At 42.1% G+C, this 21,420-nt stretch overlaps 1 protein-coding gene across 5 annotated transcripts in view; it reads left to right on the top strand.

The window, feature by feature from the left end:
* Nucleotides 1–21,420, top strand: part of STING1 (stimulator of interferon response cGAMP interactor 1) — a 232,182-nt gene that overhangs the window by 172,366 nt on the left and 38,396 nt on the right. The gene's annotated exons all lie outside the window — the stretch shown is intronic.

The following is a 21,420-nucleotide window of genomic DNA, read 5'->3' on the forward strand; positions in this document are numbered from 1 at the left end:
AGTGTTTTTTGGCCAAATTTTGATGTTTGCAAAGGATTCTGGGTAACAGAACCTGTTCCGAGCCCCACAAGTCACCCCATCTTGGATTCCCCTAGGTCTCTAGTTTTCAGAAATGCACAGGTTTGGTAGGTTTCCCTAGGTCCCGGCTGAGCTAGAGGCCAAAATCTACAGGTTGGCACTTTGCAAAAAACACCTCTGTTTTCTTTAAAAAAATTGGATGTGTCCACGTTGCGCTTTGGGGCATTTCCTGTTGCGGGCGCTAGGCCTACCCACACAAGTGAGGTATCATTTTTATCGGGAGACTTGGGGGAACGCTGGGTGGAAGGAAATTTGTGGCTCCTCTCAGATTCCAGTACTTTCTGCAACAGAAATGTGAGGTACATGTGTTTTTTTAGCCAAATGTTGAGGTTTGCAAAGGATTCTGGGTAACAGAACCTGGTCCGAGCCACACAAGTCACCCCATCTTGGATTCCCCTAGGTCTCTAGTTTTCAGAAATGCACAGGTTTGGTAGGTTTCCCTAGGTGCCGGCTGAGCTAGAGGCCAAAATCTACAGGTAGGCACTTTGCAAAAAACACCTCTGTTTTCTTTCAAAAATGTGGATGTGTCCACGTTGCGCTTTGGGGCGTTTCCTGTCGCGGGCGCTAGGCCTACCCACACAAGTGAGGTATCATTTTTATCGGGAGACTTGGGGGAACGCTGGGTGGAAGGAAATTTGTGGCTCCTCTCAGATTCCAGAACTTTCTGCCACAGAAATGTGAGGAACATGTGTTTTTTTAGCCAAATTTTGAGGTTTGCAAAGGATTCTGGGTAACAGAACCTGGTCGGAGCCACACAAATCACCCCATCTTGGATTCCCCTAGGTCTCTAGTTTTCAGAAATGCACAGGTTTGGTAGGTTTCCCTAGGTGCCGGCTGAGCTAGAGGCCAAAATCTACAGGTAGGCACTTTGCAAAAAACACCTCTGTTTTCTTTAAAAAAATTGGATGTGTCCCCGTTGCGCTTTGGGGCGTTTCCTGTCGCGGGCGCTAGGCCTACCCACACAAGTGAGGTATCATTTTTATCGGGAGACTTGGGGGAACGCTGGGTGGAAGGAAATTTGTGGCTCCTCTCAGATTCCAGAACTTTCTGCCACAGAAATATGAGAAACATGTGTTTTTTTAGCCAAATTTTGAGGTTTGCAAAGGATTCTGGGTAACAGAACCTGGTCAGAGCCCCACAAGTCACCCCATCTTGGATTCCCCTAGGTCTCTAGTTTTCAGAAATGCACAGGTTTGGTAGGTTTCCCTAGGTGCCGGCTGAGCTAGAGGCCAAAATCTACAGGTAGGCACTTTGCTAAAAACAGCTCTGTTTTCTGTGATGTGTCCACGTTGTGTTTTGGGGCATATCCTGTCGCGGGCGCTAGGCCTACCCACACAAGTGAGGTACAATTTTTATCGGGAGACTTGGGGGAGCGATGGGTGGAAGGAAATTTGTGGCTCCTCTCAGATTCCAGAACTTTCTGTCACCGAAATGTGAGGAAAATGTGTTTTTTTAGCCAAAATTTGAGGTTTGCAAAGGATTCTGGGTAACTGATCCTGGTCAGAGCCCCTCAAGTCACCCCATCGTGGATCCCCCTAGGTCTCTAGTTTTCACAAATGCACAGGTTTGGTAGGTTTCCCTAGGTGCCGGCTGAGTTAGAGGCCAAAATCTACAGGTAGGCACTTTGCAAAAAAACAGCTCTGTTTTGTGTGATGTGTCCACGTTGTGTTTTGGGGCATATCCTGTCGCGGGCGCTAGGCCTACCCACACAAGTGAGGTATCATTTTTATCGGGAGACGTGGGGGAACATAGAATAGCAAAACAAGTGTTATTGCCCCTTGTCTTTCTCTCCATTTTTCCCTTCCAAATGTAAGACAGTGTGTAAAAAAGACGTCTATTTGAGAAATGCCCTGTAATTCACATGCTAGTATGGGCACCCCGGAATTCAGAGATGTGCAAATAACCACTGCTTCTCAACACCTTATCTTGTGCCCATTTTGGAAATACAAAGGTTTTCTTGATAGCTATTTTTTACTCTTTATATTTCAGCAAATGAATTGCTGTATACCCGGCATAGAATGAAAACCCACTGCAGGGTGCAGGTCATTTATTGGCTCTGGGTACCTAGAGTTCTTGATGAACCTACAAGCCCTATATATCCCCGCAACCAGAAGAGTCCAGCAGACGTAACAGTATATTGCTTTCGAAAATCTGACACTGCAGAGAAAAGTTACAGAGTAAAACGTAGAGAAAAAATGATTTTTTATACCTCAATTTCAATATTTTTCTTTTTCAGTTGTTATTTTCTGTAGGAAACACTTGTAGGATCTACACAAATTACCCCTTGCTGAATTCAGAATTTTGTCTACTTTTCAGAAATGTTGCGGTTTCTGGGATCCAACGTTGGTTTCATGCCCATTTCTGTCACTGACTGGAAGGAGGCTGAAAGCACAAAAAATCGTAAAAATGGGGTATGTCCCAGTTAAATGCCAAAATTGTGTTGAAAAATTGGGTTTTCTGATTCAAGTCTGCCTGTTCCTGAAAGCTGGGAAGCTGGTGATTTTAGCACTGCAAACCCTTTGTTGATGCCCTTTTCAGGGAAAAAAACACAAGCCTTCTTCTGCAGCCCCTTTTTCCAATTTTTTTGAAAAAAACGAAATTTTCACTATATATTGGCTAATTTCTTGGCCTCCTTCTGGGGAGCCCACAAAGTCTGGGTACCTCTAGAATCCCTAGGATGTTGGAAAACAAGGACGCAAATTTGGCTTGGGTAGCTTATGTGAACAAAAAGTTATGAGGGCCTAAGCGCGAACTGCTCCAAATAGCCAAAAAAAGACTTGGCACAGGAGGGGGAAAAGGCCTGGCAGCGAAGGGGTTAAATCATTGACAATGTTTAGGCCCGGGTCCCAGGCTTTCAGTAATGACTCACTGGGGGCTCCCCCGAGTCCAATAATGATTCAGTGGGGGTCCACGGTTCCAGTAATGATAAAGTGGGGGTCCACAGAAGTCAAAAGGTTTGGAACCACTGGTCTAATCATATTTTTAAAATCACTCGATGGGTGAAAAATCATAACCGCAGATACTTCTTGTTTTACATTGCCTCTTCTATGCAGCAGTATTTCCAAGAAGTTCACTGATCGGGAATCGATGCTCGAACGTGTTTGGAAGCTCTGTCAAGCTAAACACGTTCTTCCATACTCTGCTATTTCAGAATATGTGATCAGGGACTCTGATCTAGTTTTCCCTGCCACTTCTTTTCAGTAGCATACGATGTTTTAGGTCATACAAAAGCCAGGGAACAGTGGCATATCCAGAAATGGGGAGCACATTCACCAAGCGCTAAGGAAATAATCAGGAAAGTGCTCTTCACACGCTAAGGAAAATGTTCTTCATACTCTAAGAAATTAAAAGAAAAGCGCTCTCCAGACACTGAGTTAAGGCAACCAAGGAGCAGGAAACAGCGCTCCCATTGCGCTGGGCTCCTTGGGAGGCGCTTGGAGGGGGCACAACAGGGGCAGGCAGGCCAGCACACAACAAGCAAGGGATTGAAATGGTGGTTTCTCCTGGCATTCCTTGAAGTGCCAATGCAGTCAGAGTCAGGGGGCAGCTGGCAGCAGGTCAACAAAGCAGAACAACAGCAAAGTGGCAGTCCCTCCTACAGTCCAGCACATAGCAGCAGTAGGCCAACATAACAATGCAATGCGGAATGGCAGTTCTTCCTGGCAGCACAGCAGTCCTTCTTCTTAACAGTCTGTCCTTGTGCCAAAAGTGCTCTAAAATCATGAGGTTAGAGCCCCTGTACTTATACTCAAACATTTATTTGTTCAGGTGGTAACTTCAAAAGACTCCTTTCAAGTGAAACACAACCCCTTTCCATCTAGGCCATGGCTCCAGGCATCAGTAGGGGTAATCATCCCAGTGTGTGAAGGCAGGACACAACCTATTGACATGTAATGTATGAACAACCCTCTGTCTCCTCGGCCCAGGATGACTGTCAGTATGCAGATGCCTCTGCTGTCACACACACCCCCTCTTGTGTTATGGATGTCTAGAAAGTATGCACAAAGTGTAGCTGTCACTCTGCCCTAGAGATGGATTGGAATCAGACTGCAAAATACTATAGTTATGAGCACAGAGAAATGCCCACTTTCTAAAAGTGGCATTTCTAAAATAGTAATTTAAAATCTACCTACACTCAAAAGCAGGATTTCTCAATATCAGTCCAAACATATCCAACACACCCACACTACTCCTCACAGATCACAAATTACCACTTTGACTTATATAAGGGAATTCCCAAAACAAACCTATGAGAGGAGCAGCACTCACAGTAGTGAAAAATGAAATATGTTGTTTGTCACTATTAGGACATGTAACACATTAAAGCATATGTCCTACCTTTTGCATACACATCACCCTTCTCATAGGGCTATCTAGGGCTTACCTCAGGTTGACCTAGATGTAGTAAAAAAGGGCGTTAAGGCCTTGGCAATTAGTTTGAATTGCCAAGTCAATGTGGCAGTATACAGCGCTCGCAGGCTCTCTAGTTGCAGGCCTGCGACAAGTTTGAAAGGCTACTTCTGTGGGTGGCACAATAGGAGCTGCAGGCTCCCTAGTAGCATTTAATTTCCAGGCCCTGGGTATCTGATATACCACTTTACAAGGGACTTACAAGTAAATTAAATATACCGAACAGGGGTAAGACAAATCTACCAAGTTTTAGGGGAGAGAGCACATGCACCTTAGAACCTGTTAGCAGTGGTAAAGTGTCCACAGTCCTAAACCCAACAAAAAGCGGGTCAGAAAAATAGGAGGAGAATAGCAAAAGGTTTGGGGATAACCCTGCAGAAAGGGCCACTTCCAGCACCCTCATTTCCTACATTGTTTCAATTACTAAAACACAACAAGAATGATTTCTTGATCAAAAACACAATAATAAGGTGTCTGGGCAACCTGTAGTCATCTGATTTTCTTGTTACCCCGGTTCGGAAACTTGAATCTAGTGGCCACCTCCATCATGCAGACTTACACAGGACTTTGCATACTTCGAGTTCCAAAGACGTGTCCTCTATATCACCAAGTTAAAAGGGCAGCCCCTGCAGGAAAGTCAGCATTGTTATAGCAAGTGTCTCCCAAATACTTGAAAAGTGATTCATGGTACATTTAATGTTCCCTTCAATTAATTCATTTTTATTGGTTGTCACTCTTGCTGTAAGTGACATAGGCATTGTAGTTTACTTTGCATGCAAGTACGCACCACAATGTATAAATGCTTACATACCAGATCCAGAATGCATAGGAAATAACCTGGGCTGGAGAAGCTACTTACACATCGACCTGGAGCATTGGAAGGCATACCACCGCAAAGGAAAATGATTATTGGCTTTTTTCGGTTTAGAGATAATTTAGCAGCGAAATGCAGAGAAATATATAGCATGTGACCAGGGAGTGACAAATTCAGAACGGTATACATCCGTAAATAATTGACCACAATCTGGAATTTTTAGAGTAAACATATATGTGGGGTTCCTTAACTGCACCCCATGTTGTACATGTTGTACTTTTGTCAGTGAGAAAGAACAAGCATTGGCATAGCCAATAGTTCTCACATTTGGCACCTTATAAGTGTCTTGGCAGTGTCTTTAAACTATGCTGTAGCGCATTGTGGCAGCTGTGCAGCATGTTGAAAAGTTATTAAAAACAAATGTTATAAGCAATACAATATTCCAGAACAAAAATAACAATAATATGATGATTTAAGGTACAACTTGACATTCCACCAGGACATTGCAAACCAAACAATGGCCGATAAATCTCAAGCTTTATATAAATAAATGGAAAAGATGAAACAACTGCAAGTCATAGACCAGAAACTTTAAAGAGTGTATCTGCTGGTAAACACTATTGGCCTCCAAGGCCATAATAAAGCTATTCAAAGACGTTTCAGAAGGACTTATTTATTGTCTTTCGATTAGAAGATTATGACAAAAATAGCACCGGGTAAAGAGCAACAAGTATTGTTCAACAGACAGGATAAGGCACAATTTAAATTCCTTCTAAGAATGGTTGTCAGTCACACATCACATTGGATGTGGTGCGACTGATGAAAATATTGGACATTCCATTTTGCTTGAAGAGCAGATCTGTACATTTTTGCGCCATTAACTCTCAAGTTGCAACCTCCTGTCCTGTCTCTGAACGCCCCCTTTTTCTACGGGATCATTTCTTCATACTAGCCTTTGAATTATCTTTTCTCCTCTTGCTCAGCATCTTAGCTTTTAGTGCATATCCCTGCTTTTCAAATGAATAGTCTGAAATGGAAACCATATAGTGTTTTCTTTAGTAATGTAGTTCCACTCTACTCCAGATTGTGTTTCTTTCATGCCCCAGGGCTCTAGAGCTTTCATTAAAAATTGATAAACTTAGCCTCAGTGCTCACTTCCCTTCATTGCCTGTAACTGTTCATCGTTTTGCTTATTTGCTCCTTTATAAGTTAACGTAGTGCCTGTGCTCATCTTATCTTTCTCTTAGCTTTGATCTCAGAGAGCTCAGGCCTAGGAACTGTATAATCATCTTTGATGCTCTCAGTGTGGCCTACTCATCAGAGAGTAACATATGAAGGAATATTTCCAACATCACATACTTATAAAGCCTGTCATTTAGCATTACATTCAGTATGCAAAATGTAATCAAACAAGCTCAATCAAATGACAAATCAAAACATGTAACATATTGTTTGAAAACATGCAAAGCCTAAGTTAGGATACAGGGTGTTAAATCAAAGTGAGGCTATGCAAATGAAATAAAAAATAAAAATTGAACTCAATACTCTACAAACATTCCTAATTTAAATAAAGTCAAGTGTTGTTGTTCACAGTTAAATTCCACGTTTCCAGGAAACTCATGTGATTGTATGATATTATTATTCTTATACAAAGAGAGGCAAAAAGAGAGAATTGTGTGGGACAGGAGAGTCTTTTTTGCACATATTGAATGCACTTTGGGGATATATTTTAATTGGTTTTAGTGGCTGTCTTACTGTGGGGGTACTTTTCTAAGCAATAAAGGTTTTCTCGCAGGTTAGAACTGGAGGCTTACAACCACCATCTTTGATGATGCACTAGTTTTTCTGGAAAGCTATATAATGGCAGAGGCTGGCCCTTCTGTGCCGCAAATTGAAAGAGTTGCGTGGGGCAGGAGAGTCTTTTTTGCACATTCTGAATGGCCTTGGGGGCTTATTTTAATTGGTTTTAGTGGCTGTTTTACTGTGGGGGGACTTTTTAAACATTAAGCGTTTCTTCGCTGGTGCATCCGCGCCAATGGCACACCAAAGGCAGCCCGTCTGCGCCCAGGCACACACCGACCAAGCTCAGTGCCAGCCAAGCTGCCGGTAGCACCTCAGGGTCAAGGGGGCTCTTTAGTGCTAATACAAGACCTAGGATCCGCTATTCCAGGAAGAAACTATGGATATTGGTAATCAGTGCGGACTGCACTACGATACTCCCTCCCGCTGGTCAGGCACTAGAGAGGCAGCGTGTGATCTGTCTTCATTCGTGCACAGCCCTAAACACATATCTTTGAAATGTGGACTGATTAATGCTAGATCTTTAGTGAAACACACCACTGAAATCAACTTACTGCTGGAAACAGATGAGTGGTATATCCAATTTATTACAGCAATTTGGACCTCTTCTGAATCTGTGGTAGATCTTGGACTGGTGTTTCCAGTGGGGTTTGAAGCCTTCCATAAACCACGTCCAAACAAGACAGGAGGTGGAGTATGGATCATTCATAAGGAGAACCTCTCCTCTTTTTGTCTTGCTGAGGCTGGTGATATTGAGGCATTATGCTCCACTTTGAAAACCAGTAAAGGCAACACATTCTCGGGGTCCTTTGCTACAGGCCATCAGGTAGTCCTACTTCTCATATTCAGAGCTTTATAGAAGTCCTCTTGAATATGGCACTTACTCATTCTAATTTCTTCATTCAATGAGACTTGTGGGAAGAGGGACACTCATCCCCCCACTTTAAAGAACTACAGGACTCATGTGAAGTTACAACAATGTGTCTTTAGCCCAACTCATCGGGCTGGGCACACTTTATACTTGATATTCGCCCCAGAAGGTTTAGTTCAGAAAAAAAAGATTTTACCCCTACACTGGACTGATCATGCACTTGTAGCTTTCGATCTGCTGGTGAACAATCCTGGCTATCCCAAACTGTGGAAGGTTCAAACTAGGAAAGGAAGGCCCTGGCATAAGCTGAAGCGGTATAAGTCCTTGCCGAGACAATTTTTTAATTTCTCACATACCTTTGATCTATATGACGTCAGTGGAGACCAACTGTACAGTACATGAATAGGGGATCTCAGACACATTGTATGGAATTATCCCATTTACCGATCCGAAATGTCATTGTAAAACTTCGGCACCTTGGTTCAACAATTCATTAAAAACTCTAAAATGTGCATGTAAGAAACTGCAATGCAGATGGCCCAGAGGGTACAATGAAGGAGGGAAGGAATGTCTAAAAAAGGCACTCAGTGAGTATAAACTTGAGGTTAGGAAAGCCAAAGCTTATTACGCTAATACGATTCTTTCAGCTACAAATGACACAAAAAAGGTGTTTGAGGTCCTTCTTGAATTAACTAACTAATAGTGTGTCAAACAGAGAGTTTCACCTTTGCAGAAGCTCTGTGACGATCTTGCTTGGTTCTTTGATAATAAGATCTGCAAGGTCCTAGAAGATATCATCCTTCAGTCCCAGCAAATAGCCCACGGTCTGACTACTCCAAATAATTCTAAACACTTTATCCCGCTTAAGGAGCGTAACTCTCGATTAGCTACTTCAGTTTATAGGCCCACTATGACTCAAATTGGCTGGGCTGTTCTGGAGGATCAGAGTAAAAGGGTTGAGGTGTTCAAACCAATTTCAGAGGAACATTTCCGATCAATTGCTGGATCAACATCATCGGGCTTCCTTCTCAATTCTGTACCCCCGGGGATATGGATAGAGTTTGGAGATTAGTTTATCCCCCCCTACATTGCTATTATGCAACCTGTCTTTGGAGACATGGAGGTACCCTTAATGTGAAATAAGGCTATTGTCACTCTCCTTTTAAAGAAATCCAGAGCAGACCCCTTGACGTTGAGCAACTTTAGACCTATATCGCTCCTCCATTTCTCTGTGAAAATACAAAAGTGCTATGTGAGCAAGAAGCTGTAGCAATACCGGGAAACATATTATCTTCTAGAAGATGAGCAATTTGGGTTCAGACCTGGATATGGCACCAAATCTGCCCTACTCATTGCTATGGACGAGTTGTGTATGAAAGTAGACAGGGGTCAGCTGACAGCCTTGGTTGGGCCAGATTTGTTTGCTGCATTTGACACGATCAGTTACAAAATGCTCCTTGATAGGTTAGTCGAAATCGGTGTAGGAGGAATGGTTCTGTACTGGATTGAGTCTTGTGTATCTGACTAGTCTCAGGCTGGTGTCTTGTCCCCCTACTGTTCGGACTTTTAAAGTCTATGTTATGAAGACCCACCGGGCTCGGCACTGAGTCCAGTTCTGTTCAACGTTTACATGAGGTCACTGATTTCCTTGATGAAGAACTGCATCCTTCCACTACAGTCCTTAATCTGGGAATGCCGCCAAATTCGCAGGCACTAGTTTTGCGCTCTTAAGGGGTTTTAGGAAAGTGTTACCTCTTCTTCCCAATGAAGCTACATCCACCATTATGCATTGTGTCATAATTAGCAGGATGGATTATTGTAATGCCCTCATACTTGGAGCCCCAGACTACATGGTCAGCAGACAGCACTGAGTTTAAGTGGCAGCAGCTAAATTGGCCTTAAACAGATGCCGCTGTTCATCTGCGGCTAAGGCCTTAAGGGATTTACACTGGCTCCCAATTAGACAGAGGATTACCATCAAAGCCATGTGTATCACGTTTAAAGCCCTTCATGGAAATGGCCCCCTACTGTTACAACATAGATTGAAGCGCTACACTCCTGGGTGATGCCTGTGCTCGAACTCTGCTAACCTGGTAGCCATAAACAAATTCCACAAGATCAGGCAAGGTGGCCATGCCTTCACCGATAAAGCAGCTCAGATCTGGAATAATTTACCTCCTAATCTGAGATCAGCCACTGACATAATGCATTTCAGTAAGGCTTTAAAGACCTCACTTTTTCCAAATTAGTGTTCCATGCTAGCGTTCTGACACCCCCCTCCCAAGTGATCTCTTTTGTTATCTGAATGCTGTATCTCTCTTTGCACTCAGCACCAGGATGCCAGATTTGGCAACAGTTTGCGCTTTACAAACAAGTTTAAAAAACTGTTTTTTAAATTAATTTGTGTTAAGCTTTGTACTTAATTCCACCAATCACACCCAGCGACAATCATAGTAGGGATTATGGTCGTCCTGTGTGCATGGCGTCCTAACAGAATGTGACACTGCACAAATCTGTAAATTCTATGCCAGCAGAACAAGGAACACATAAACAGGAAATTAATCTCAGTCTCTATCTTTATCAGGCAAAACAGACATATGTCAGAGGATTCAAAATGCCCCTTTCATGTACCTTATAGAGATGACAATGGTAATAATAAACCAAAAAGGCACTGCATGTACCTAGGCTGTCTAAAATAAGATTAGGAAGGTTCAATACATGGCAGATATTCTGGAAATCTACGTAAGATACATTTTACACACAAAAAAGCTAAATGTAAGTCTTTGTAAACTGTTAATGAGTAACTTGAAAATGAATCCAGAAGCTACCATTGACACCTGTTGAATATACAAACAAATCTATAAAGTAGGGTATTGACTGTACATTTCAAATCTAGTCAATGCGAGATATCTCCCTCAATGAAAGCACTGCTTTGCCTGTTCTGCATTGGTAGAGCCTCCCAAAGATTGTTCCAAGCAGATGGAATAATATGTATTTTTAGCTCAGTCGACCTGTAGGAGATTTTGGCTACCTGAACATGATGCAATATCTAGAAGTGCATTTTTATATGGGATAAGGCAGGGATTGGTCTACAATTGACATTATGGGAAAGGGCGGTATACACATTTTGATAATGTATTCAAGGGGTCTACATTGTCTCAGTATATTGCCTTCTGCTCACTTAAAACACTTAAATTTCAGGTCGAGGCTAAGATTAGCGATTATGGTTTGATTAGTTCACTCAGATGCCTCTTGAATCTCTCCATCCTGGGATGAAATCGGAGGATGGGTTCTTTGTTGTCAGGTACTGTTGATGAGCCTCGGCCCCTTCATAAAGGGCAGAGTGCTTCTGGTAGGGTCTTTCATCAAGGCAAATGCCCTCTTGCTTTATCTCTTTCCAGAAGGCTTAGGAGGACAGGATCTTGAATTCTGATTCTTTAGTTCAGTGGGAACCAAAAGCGTTCTTTCACTGATGGTGTGAACTTGTCTCATTTGCTCAGATCCTGGTTGATCCTGTCTGCTTGATTTTGGATTCTGTGCAGTTTTTGAAGTGTTTTCTTTAGTGCACAAGCATACATTATATTACAGCAGTTCAGCCCAGGCAGAACTAAGGCATTGATGAGTTAAAATTCTGTGCTCTGTTTGAGTAACTAGGAGAACCTTTCTTATTATCGCCATTAGAATTTGGTAGTTTTTGTGACAACTGATTTAAGATAAAATAGATGCTTGTCGGAGCAACACCCCCCATGTTTTTTTGATTCTGAGCTGTATGGGAATAGATAATGGTTTTTTAGGTCTTTGGAAAGGGATTTTTGGATCTCTTTCCACTCGATAATCAGCATGTTTTATTCCCGATGAGATATTGAAAATGAGTGATCCATTTTATACCAACTCCATGTGAAATAGCACAGTGGAGGTAGTTATTGGAATTCGGAGAGCTCTTCAAAAATGGTATTCTCACTGACCGATGCATCATCACTTTTAATGTGTCTCATGTGATAGAGTTAATCACTTGCACATTTTACACTCTTAATGTTGATGATGGCGAGTATCTATGTCTCCTGGTGGCAGTATTCTTTGCTGCATTGCCTTTCTGTTTTAGGGGTATGCATGAACACTAGTTCTCAGTATTAGGCATACACTTTTTCAGCGGTTCCTCTCTTCATTTCAGAATTATTGCTTTGTTATGTACTGGCTGATCCCGAAAACCCTATTTTACAGTAAACACCAAATGCTTCTAATAAAACCCAAAGCTTTTGCTAATATAAAAGTGTTTTTGTTTATGCCTGGGTTGATTCTGGTCTGCACCTACAGTACGGGGGAAAGAGTTCCTGTAAATAGCAAAAGGTACAGGGTATCAGAGAAGGTAATATTACATCAAAGATGGAATGGCTAGAAATAATTGTCCCAGGTTCACTGGCTAGTCCTCCTGGCTGGCTCTAAAGAACGCCCTACTTTTCTGTGTGGACTAAGAGGTTCTCAGTAGGGCAATCAGGATGAATGTTCATTCAGGGTCTAAAGCTGAGAAACGGATCTCGAGGTTAGGAGCTCAGACAGTCATCAGTATGTTTGACCTGGTCTGTGGGTATTGGCTGCTTGCTCCGATACCTCATCCCAAGAAGACAATTGCAGGTTTCCGTTCAACTGCTTTACCAGTTAATATTTTGCCATTTGGGGTAAATAATACCCCTGTGACATTATAGTGGCTGGTGAATGAGGTGGTGACGGGGCTGGATGACTAACATACTGTTAATGGCAGGTCGCATCTCTTACCTCACCCTGGAGTCTGGAACTAAGGTACAAGGGGGCCCTCCCCTGCAACCTCAGGACTGTTTTCCGGAGTGACTAAATGAAACAAAGGATATGCGAGGTCATGGCACCCTAAAGAAGAAAATTAGTCCAGGTGTAAAAATGCGACCCAGAAGTGTAAAAAGCACAAGGAATCAAAATCTCACAACAAAAGCAAACAATAAAAGAGAAGAAAACGCAATTTGAAACAAGGAAAAAGCAAGCACAAAAATAAGCCAAAAGTAACCTGGAAAGAAGAAACAAGGAAATGGATTGCATGGGGCATTGGATACCACGAAGACAGAATCCCCAAAGTGTTGCAACACACTGAGGCATATAAGACCTCCCTTTATATAGAAATAGTGCAGACAAACCTAAGCATGACCTGTAAACACACTACAGCCATCTTCAATTAGCATGCCCCAAAGGAATAAATGGAACTTCCAGCCATTACATATCTTCATAGCTAAGCAATAGACTTAAACACCCTTCTTGTCAAACATTGCCATTTGCCGAGGACCGGAGTAGGGCATATTTGTGTCTTACCAAATGGCACAGTTGTATGTACCCTCGTGTTGCCCTGCTGTCAGTACGGGGCTTGCAACCTTTGCGAGAGCATGGTCCATCGGTCAGCACCTACAGGTCCCATGCATGCTGGAATCTGCAGTATGCCGTACTCCACAGTGGGCACAGAGCTTTTCGCATGTTGCCTACTCGGATGGCACAGCTGTCTACATTTCCAGTTGTAAGGAATGCCTGGGACACCTGCAGAGGGTATAGCAAACTCCTCAGAAGTCAAAACTGACCACCAATCCACCGAAGGCCCACATGGCTCAGTGCTTTGCCATGTTTTTGGGCACCAGATAAGAAATTAGGATCATTAAGGATTAACATCTCAAATAAAAATCCACGCTTTAGCATACCTTAATAGACACCTTGCAGGTGTGGCTTACTTATAAGAAACACATTTAAAGGCTGTGTCCGAGATAATTTTTGCCTGTGGATGGGGCACATAGATACTTTGGGTGAGATTTAGGAAGCCCTTGTGCTGCTCTTGCGTCATACAAGGCAGCACGAGGGTGTAATTGAGATTTACTAAGCCGCACAAAGCCATCTTGCGTGCCTCTCCGTGACTTAGTAAATCCAGAGTAATACTAGTTAGAGCAAATGACAGAGTTGTGTTACTCTGCATGAGGAAGGCATTCCATGGGTGGAGCATGGGCGTTCCCATGCATCCACCCATGGACATTGACGCAACCCCAGATTTGCTAAATTCAGTAAACCTGGGATTGTGTCAAAAGGCTACACCATCCCAAAGGAGGTGTATTGATGAAAAATATTTTTATTTCTCCTTGTTATTGCCTCTTTCTACGTGTGTTGCAATCTGCAGCACATGAAGAAAGAGGAAAATGCATCTTTGGATTGTTTTTGTGCAGGAAGGTTTTCCTTCTTGCACAAAACCATCCTGCCTGTAACAAAGGCACGCTTCCACGATGCCGCAAGGGTGCCTTTGTTGACGCTAGGCAACACTCAGTGTGCTAGCACAGAAAGAGAGCAGGAATGCTTCATATCTTATTAGATATGGCACATTTCTGCTCTCTCCTTGTCACGCAACACAGCAAGTTATCTTGCTGCATTGTTGGACAATCTGATAAACCTGGGCCAACATCTTTTATAGTTCCTTGTCAAGAGGAGTGGCAATTCTAATCAGACAGACTGTCGATTTGAAATATTGTGTATTACAGACCCAGACAGAAAGTATATAATTCCGCACGGCATTATAGGTACAGACAGATTAACTCATGAAGGAACACAATTCTTTAGAGGGAGGGCCTTAAAACCACCCTAAATGTTAACAAAGATAGGCCTACCACAATAGAGAGGACTCCTTCCTGTTCTGCACAAGCTATTCACAAACTCATGAAAACGTATCATCTGATAGATCTATGAAGTCACTTATATCCCAAAGCAAGAGAGTACACATATTACTCCTCGGTGCTTGATGAACGACTAAGGATGACTGTGCATAAATCACAGAAAATACGTTTTACCTATGCTCTCTATTAGACCATTCCCTGGTGACTATGTTAATATTTTTGACATTGCCGCACATACTGATATACAATGGTTATTCCCATCTAAAGCCCTACTGGATGCAGTATTCAAGGATAAGGTCAGACAAGCATAAACAAGTGTCTTGAAAAGAATGTGAGCTTGCTTTCAAGGTACTTTGTACTATGAGCTGTTTAAATTATACAGCTGGGGACTGTGTATGTCAAAGCCATCTCGCATAACAAGATCGGTATGTGATTCACTCACACAGTTAGAAAGTGATCTCAAAAGATTTAAGGCACAGGTTGCTATACACCCAACCCAATTTAGTTGAGGGGAAAATGCTACACAAAATGCAGTTGCATTACCGAGACCAGGCAGATAGAAAATAAAATACCTAGGCAAATATGTGGTGGTGCATAGATATGGGGAAGGTTATGGACGTAGCAAGACCTTGGCTAGTAAGTTCAGTCCTAAATGGACAGCATACAATATAGTAGAGATGGAGCCTGATGGTGGCACTAGATGTATGACTACAACAGAAATCCTGGCACAGTTCAATTAAATCTATTCTAAACTCTGCATGGGTAAAGATAGTGAACTTGAGAATCATCTAAATGACTATTTGTCAGGAGTTACACTCACATGGCTACAGGCCTCTAAATGGGCCGTTGACCCCCAGAGGAGATCAAGGCTGTTGTTGAAGCCCCTTCCCAATGGAAAGGCAATTGGTTTGGATGGACTAACGTCAGAATTCAATAAAGAGTATTCTGATCTCCTGGCCCCACACCTAATGACAGTCTTTGAGGAAGCCTGGGAGAGTGGATTGCTAATCCCCATCCTCACCGGAGGCTGTTATGATAATGCTGCTGAACACAACTGATTGCATCTTCTACAGGCCACTGTCCTTACTAAATCTAGATATAAAGATATTACCCAAAATTATAGATAACCATCTGCAACCCTACATGAGGGGACTGGTTTTCACTGGAACAGTCTGGAAATTTTCCAGGTAGGGCATTGTTTGTCAGCCTTGGACCCTTTTTCTCCATAGCCCGTCTGAATGATCCAGATTTTATTGTGGGAGCCATACTGTTGGTTGCCGATAAAGCATTTGATTGTCTAAATTGGGAATACACATTCTTAGTCTTGATGAGGATGGGCCTAGGAGCAAATATACTAGGATGGATAACACTATTTTATGAGGATCCTATTACCTGTGTCTGAATAAACATCCAGTTATGGCCGGTGATAGATATTAGGAAAGGGACGAGACAGGGATGCCTGCTGTCCCCACTACTCTTTCCAACAGGAACCGAGCCCCTGATTAGCATTATCAAATAAAAACATGCCCAGACGAATACTGGGGAACCAATATATCTCTGTACACGGACAATATTGTACTCTACATCTAATACCCCTCTCAAAATGCATCCTCAATGATAGATTTGGACAGTTGTCAGGGATTGCAGATTAACTGGGATACACTTCAGTTTACACACATCATGATAAAAACACCAAGAAGGGCATTGAAATGTTCCCACATGTGGCATGATGAGCCTTTGAGATATTGGGCATTAAAATCCATATAGATACTGAAAGGGTGGTATGGGAGAAGTATGACCCAGCAGTAAAGAAGTTCCAATATAAGGCAACTGCATGGCAGTCCCTACCACTTTTGATGGCTGCCTGGGTGGTAGTTATAAAAATGGTGCTCTCACCCAGTCTACTCTACCTGTTCACTAACATGCCAGTACCACTGACAAAAGTTTTTTTTTCGCACAAACCCAAATAACCATGCTGAAATTCATACAGGCAAATAAATAACCGAGGTTGAACTGGGATTCAATTACTCTGCCATGTGAAAGAGAAGGATTTGAGGTCCCAAACCTAGAGTGTTACAACTAGGTCGCACAAGCCAAACAGCATTTGGTTAGTATAATGCCCAATATCGATCACCTTCCAGTGCGATAGAAGCAGATATCGCTACCCCCACTCCACCAAATACAATAATGGCTAAAGCACGCACGAGACCCCGAGCACAGTGTAATGCTGTGGCCAATAAAGTGTATGCTTGGCATAGACTAGCTAGAATTACAGGAATTAACTCATTATATTCAATGAATCTATAATTAGTAGACAATCTGATGGTGACACCTCAGTGCTAAGGTGAAATGGCAGCTAATACAACTGAATCTAAGGGAACTGGGGTACTTTTTATGAGGAAAAAATGTACATGTCCAAAAAAAAGATTGAGAAAGGAGAGACCTTGCTGGTTGTTATTTTTCTTTACTTTTCATGTACTTTTCCTAAGGGCCTTATAACTAGGCTATATACGTCTATATGAGAGATAAAGCATGCACCAGAGATTGGGGACAGGAGAAGGTGGGTCATCACTCTGGGAGAAGAAGTGACAGATGGGTTATGGTACTACTGATGTGCATCGACGTGCAAGATATCTGTCAGCAACAGGCAGAGATTGATACATTAAAAATGTTCCCATTGAATGTACTATATACCAGCAGACCTACACGTGGCAGGAGTCGATGTTGAACCAATCTGTGTTAGATGTAGGAACCCGCACACTGACTTTCTGCACCTAGCCTGGAAGTGCCCTCTACTGTAGACCTGGTCTCAGATATTCCATACACTCTCCAAGATAGTTGAGTAAAGAGATTACCCCTGAACTTTAATAACCTTGATGGAATATGTTAAAAACGTGCTAAAGGGGGTGAGGAAATGTGCCTGCTTTCCTACTAAGCAAAAGAAGAGTGGCGCTCAGATGTAGGAGATGGTTAGCAGCCCTGTTAAAAGATGGCATGAGGAACTTGATATACTGCATTGAGAATACAGAAACACATGTTGAAACCTTATCCTCAACTTCACGCCCGAGGACTTCTGGGCTCCCCTGTGTAACTACTTGATGCACAAAACTCAGAAAAGTGATATTAATTAATTACATACTGGGAGACAGAAGGTGAGAGATGGATTACTACTGACTAAATGCCTCTGTACTAAAGGGCAATTCTAGCAGAAACATCAGAAGATTGGAGTTACTAACAATCTAGAGAGGGTTTACTAAATCTGCACATTGAAAAGACCACATAACATGCTGATAATCTGATCTCCTTCTCTGTGCCGGGGAGACACCTTAAGACCAAATCAGTGGGAAGTGTTAATTGTAATTCAATGGAAGATGAAGTGTCTCAACTTGAATGTAAGGGATGACAATATGCTGAAGGTTTTCAGAAGAGGGAAACCTGCATCCGACCAAGAACTACACTGAATTAACTATTGGTTAATGTGGCATTATAAATGAGAAACAGCGAATGACCCCTGAGCACTGTACTCACAAAATGATATTGTGTTCCTTTCCTTACTTAATAAAATGATAAATTAATCAAATAAAATAACTATTCTCTCCTGGACAGCTAGGTTCCTGCCATTTACATCTATATAGAAGCTTTCTTGCAATTTGCAGGACACTGCAGTAACGTGATATATAATTATGGGACCGCAATTACCCCTTTGACTCCATTACGTCAAGAAGCAATCAAAGAAGATTATTTGAACTGTAGAGTATCAGGAGGTGTTTGTGAAGAACCTGGGCTAAAGATATCACAGATGCTTCGGAAAAAGGAGTTGATACGATTCGTGTTTACATCGGAAGTGAGCATCCCATGGCCTTAATCAGTTTTCATCACTTTTGCAGAAAAAAACTGATCACTGATTGAGAATGACTGTTTCACAGTTATCTGGGCCTTAAGGAGGTTCAGGCCTTATTTGTTTGGGTGCCATTTTACGATGCCGATGCTCCACAAACCTTTCAGTTAGCTTATGACAAGTAAGTGTGAATGTATCATATGAAAAGTGAAATCCCCTAGCTTTTGTGGTGCTTTCTTTTTCAACAAGAGCTGGATATCACATGGTGCATATGGCAAGTATGTCACATGGGAATGCTCATAACCATTCAGGTGTTTTCTGATTAAATGGTATGACTGTGCCTGCCAAGTCTAACTTGTTGGAAATATTAAATTCATCACAATATGTAGACAGTTACCATCCTGCCCTTTGTTTGCTTTTCTGGCTGACCCTCCTGTGGACCAGCTTCTACGAGATGAATAAGATGCTCCAAACCCGCTCCACTAGTCTTTGGTCGACTGCAGGTGCACGCACCTAAAATGTTCCCATGATAGAGGGCTGCTTACATGTATGTGGGCTATTTGGAGACTCTCCTTTGGCGGCAGTAACGCAGGCCTTTTTAACCTGTATCCTTCAACAAACGCATACTGCCCTCCCCTAATAACTTAGTTCTGTCACTCATAATTGGAGTACTTTATATCACTCTATGTACATCTGGTGTAGGAAGACCATCTAATGGAGCGAAAACTAAATCCAATGTTTTCCTGGCCTATATCACTTGCAAAGAAACAACTGCCCACTTTCTGTTTGTGTGTCCCATACTCGGAATTCTGGAATTGTGTTTAAAAGCTGTTCATTCCACTACAAGATTAACTGCAGCTTGTCTCTCTGTAAATTGACTTATGAATCTCATAATCAATGAGGTTTACCATAGTTAGGAGCATCTTGTGGCAAGATATTTAAATTCATTAAATTCTCCCATATTTAGAGTGCACAATTGTCTATGCACTGTAACTAAGATGGGCGGAACATGGGCTGCCTTTGGCAGCTTTCTGCATCTGCATCTGCCAAACTCTAAATCAGTGTTTTTTCAAATTGTGCCAAGTGTCTTCTGATGTTGCAGTTTTTAATGACCTTTTATTTATTATGAAATCAATGTAGATATGAATTGATAATGATTAAGGGCCTGATTTAGAGTCTGGTGGATGGGTTACTTTGTCAGAAACATGAGGGATATCCCAACTGCCGTATTATGATGTGCATAGGACATAATGGAATCGTAATACTGTGATGGGATATCTGTCACGTTTGTGATGGACTAACCCCATCAGCCAAACTCTAAATCAGGCTCTAAGCTATTCAAAGAACTTATGACATTATAAATTATCGCTGTTTGGATAGAAGTAACCTTTTTAGTTATTCTTTATTCATTAACTTTTAACTAGATTGTAAGATACTGGGTTTTTGGTTGGGGGTTGTTGACCCTTCTCAAGCAACAACCACAATCCTTGTCACGGTGATCCACAAAAGTCACTAAATTAACCTGTTCTTGACCCTCTGGTAGCATGGCACATAAGCAATTAGGCTTATTTTTAGCAACACTGTGCTAAGTATGTATGTAGCTCATGAACATTCATAAAGTGAAAACACAACATAAAGAAAATCCCACACTAATTTAGAAACATAGACTAAGATTTGATAAATAAAGCAAAACAAAACAAATTATACTGAATCAGTAGACCATAGTTATGATTTTTTAAAGTTTTTAGTAAAAACTAGCATCTAAAATAACAAAGCATGAACCCCAGGCATCTAGTCGCTCTAGACAGGGACAAAGTCAAAAGCTATGGTCTTCTGCAATGAAGCATGGTTCGGATACACAAGGTGGACTGGGTCCGCTCTCACCTTACCTTCAGACTTGGAAGAAATTTCAAGAAAAAGTCTCTTACAAGGTAAAGTTCAGCGGGGCAAGGCATCTGGCAGTGTTCGAGGAGGAGGCATTGTCATCAGGGAGTCGCTGTGAAGATTTCTCCTCTCTGACTTTGTCACTTTGTTGGACGTCAAAAATCTCCAGCAGGAAAAAGCTTTGACAGGAGGACCACACCAACCGCTGTCAGGTCTAAAATAGATTAAGTACACGTTGTATGTGCTGTTTTTGTAATAATTTAAGTATCTCAGAATCTAAAACAAAACATTTTTGGATTATTGTAATTTCTTCCCCTTTTGATACCTTCTACATCCGGTTGTGGTGAATGCAACAAAATCCTGAATCCTTCAATCCATATTATTATCAACCAGCACTGTTCTCCTTGTGTGCCATAATGACACCCACAATTTCAGCTGCTATCAAGCACCTGTACCCATCACATAGTGTCAGACAAGATCATGACCTGAAGAATGGTGCTGAATCTATTCTGTGGGAGAAGATATTGCTCTTCTCTGTTAGTAGCTTTGTGATTTTCCTATTTCTTCCTAGACCCTCTGGTGTGCTCTATTAGCTATAGCTGGTAGCCAAGGTCAGACCCATTGGAGCCACCATCCTTTGGCTTACAGTAACCTGGCAGCACAGTAAACTTACCAGGGTGCCCAGTTGCTCCTGGTGTATGTTAACCAGTTTAGAGAGTTCTTATAGAATGCTTCACAAGCAGCCCTGAAAATGGACAGGGCTCAGAAGGATCTGACTTCTAATGGGTGATAACTGCAAGTTACTTGTCCATACTAGTTAACATTTTCTAGACTATTTTAAAACCTGTAACCAATAACCCCCGCCTGCTGTTGGCAGCACCAGAGCTTGAAGCCCAATAGACCCGGCACTCAATCACAAGAGACTTGAAGAAGTCCCTTATTGTGGATTGGGTCCAGTTCACCTGGGTGGTGGCCTACTGGAATTTGGGTGTAATCTACTACCTTGGACCCTGACCTGCAGAGGAAACTAGGAAACAGACAGGCAATTCATTGCATCTTA

Source organism: Pleurodeles waltl, chromosome 7, assembly GCF_031143425.1.
Source record: "Pleurodeles waltl isolate 20211129_DDA chromosome 7, aPleWal1.hap1.20221129, whole genome shotgun sequence".
In the NCBI taxonomy this organism is placed as follows: domain Eukaryota; kingdom Metazoa; phylum Chordata; class Amphibia; order Caudata; family Salamandridae; genus Pleurodeles; species Pleurodeles waltl.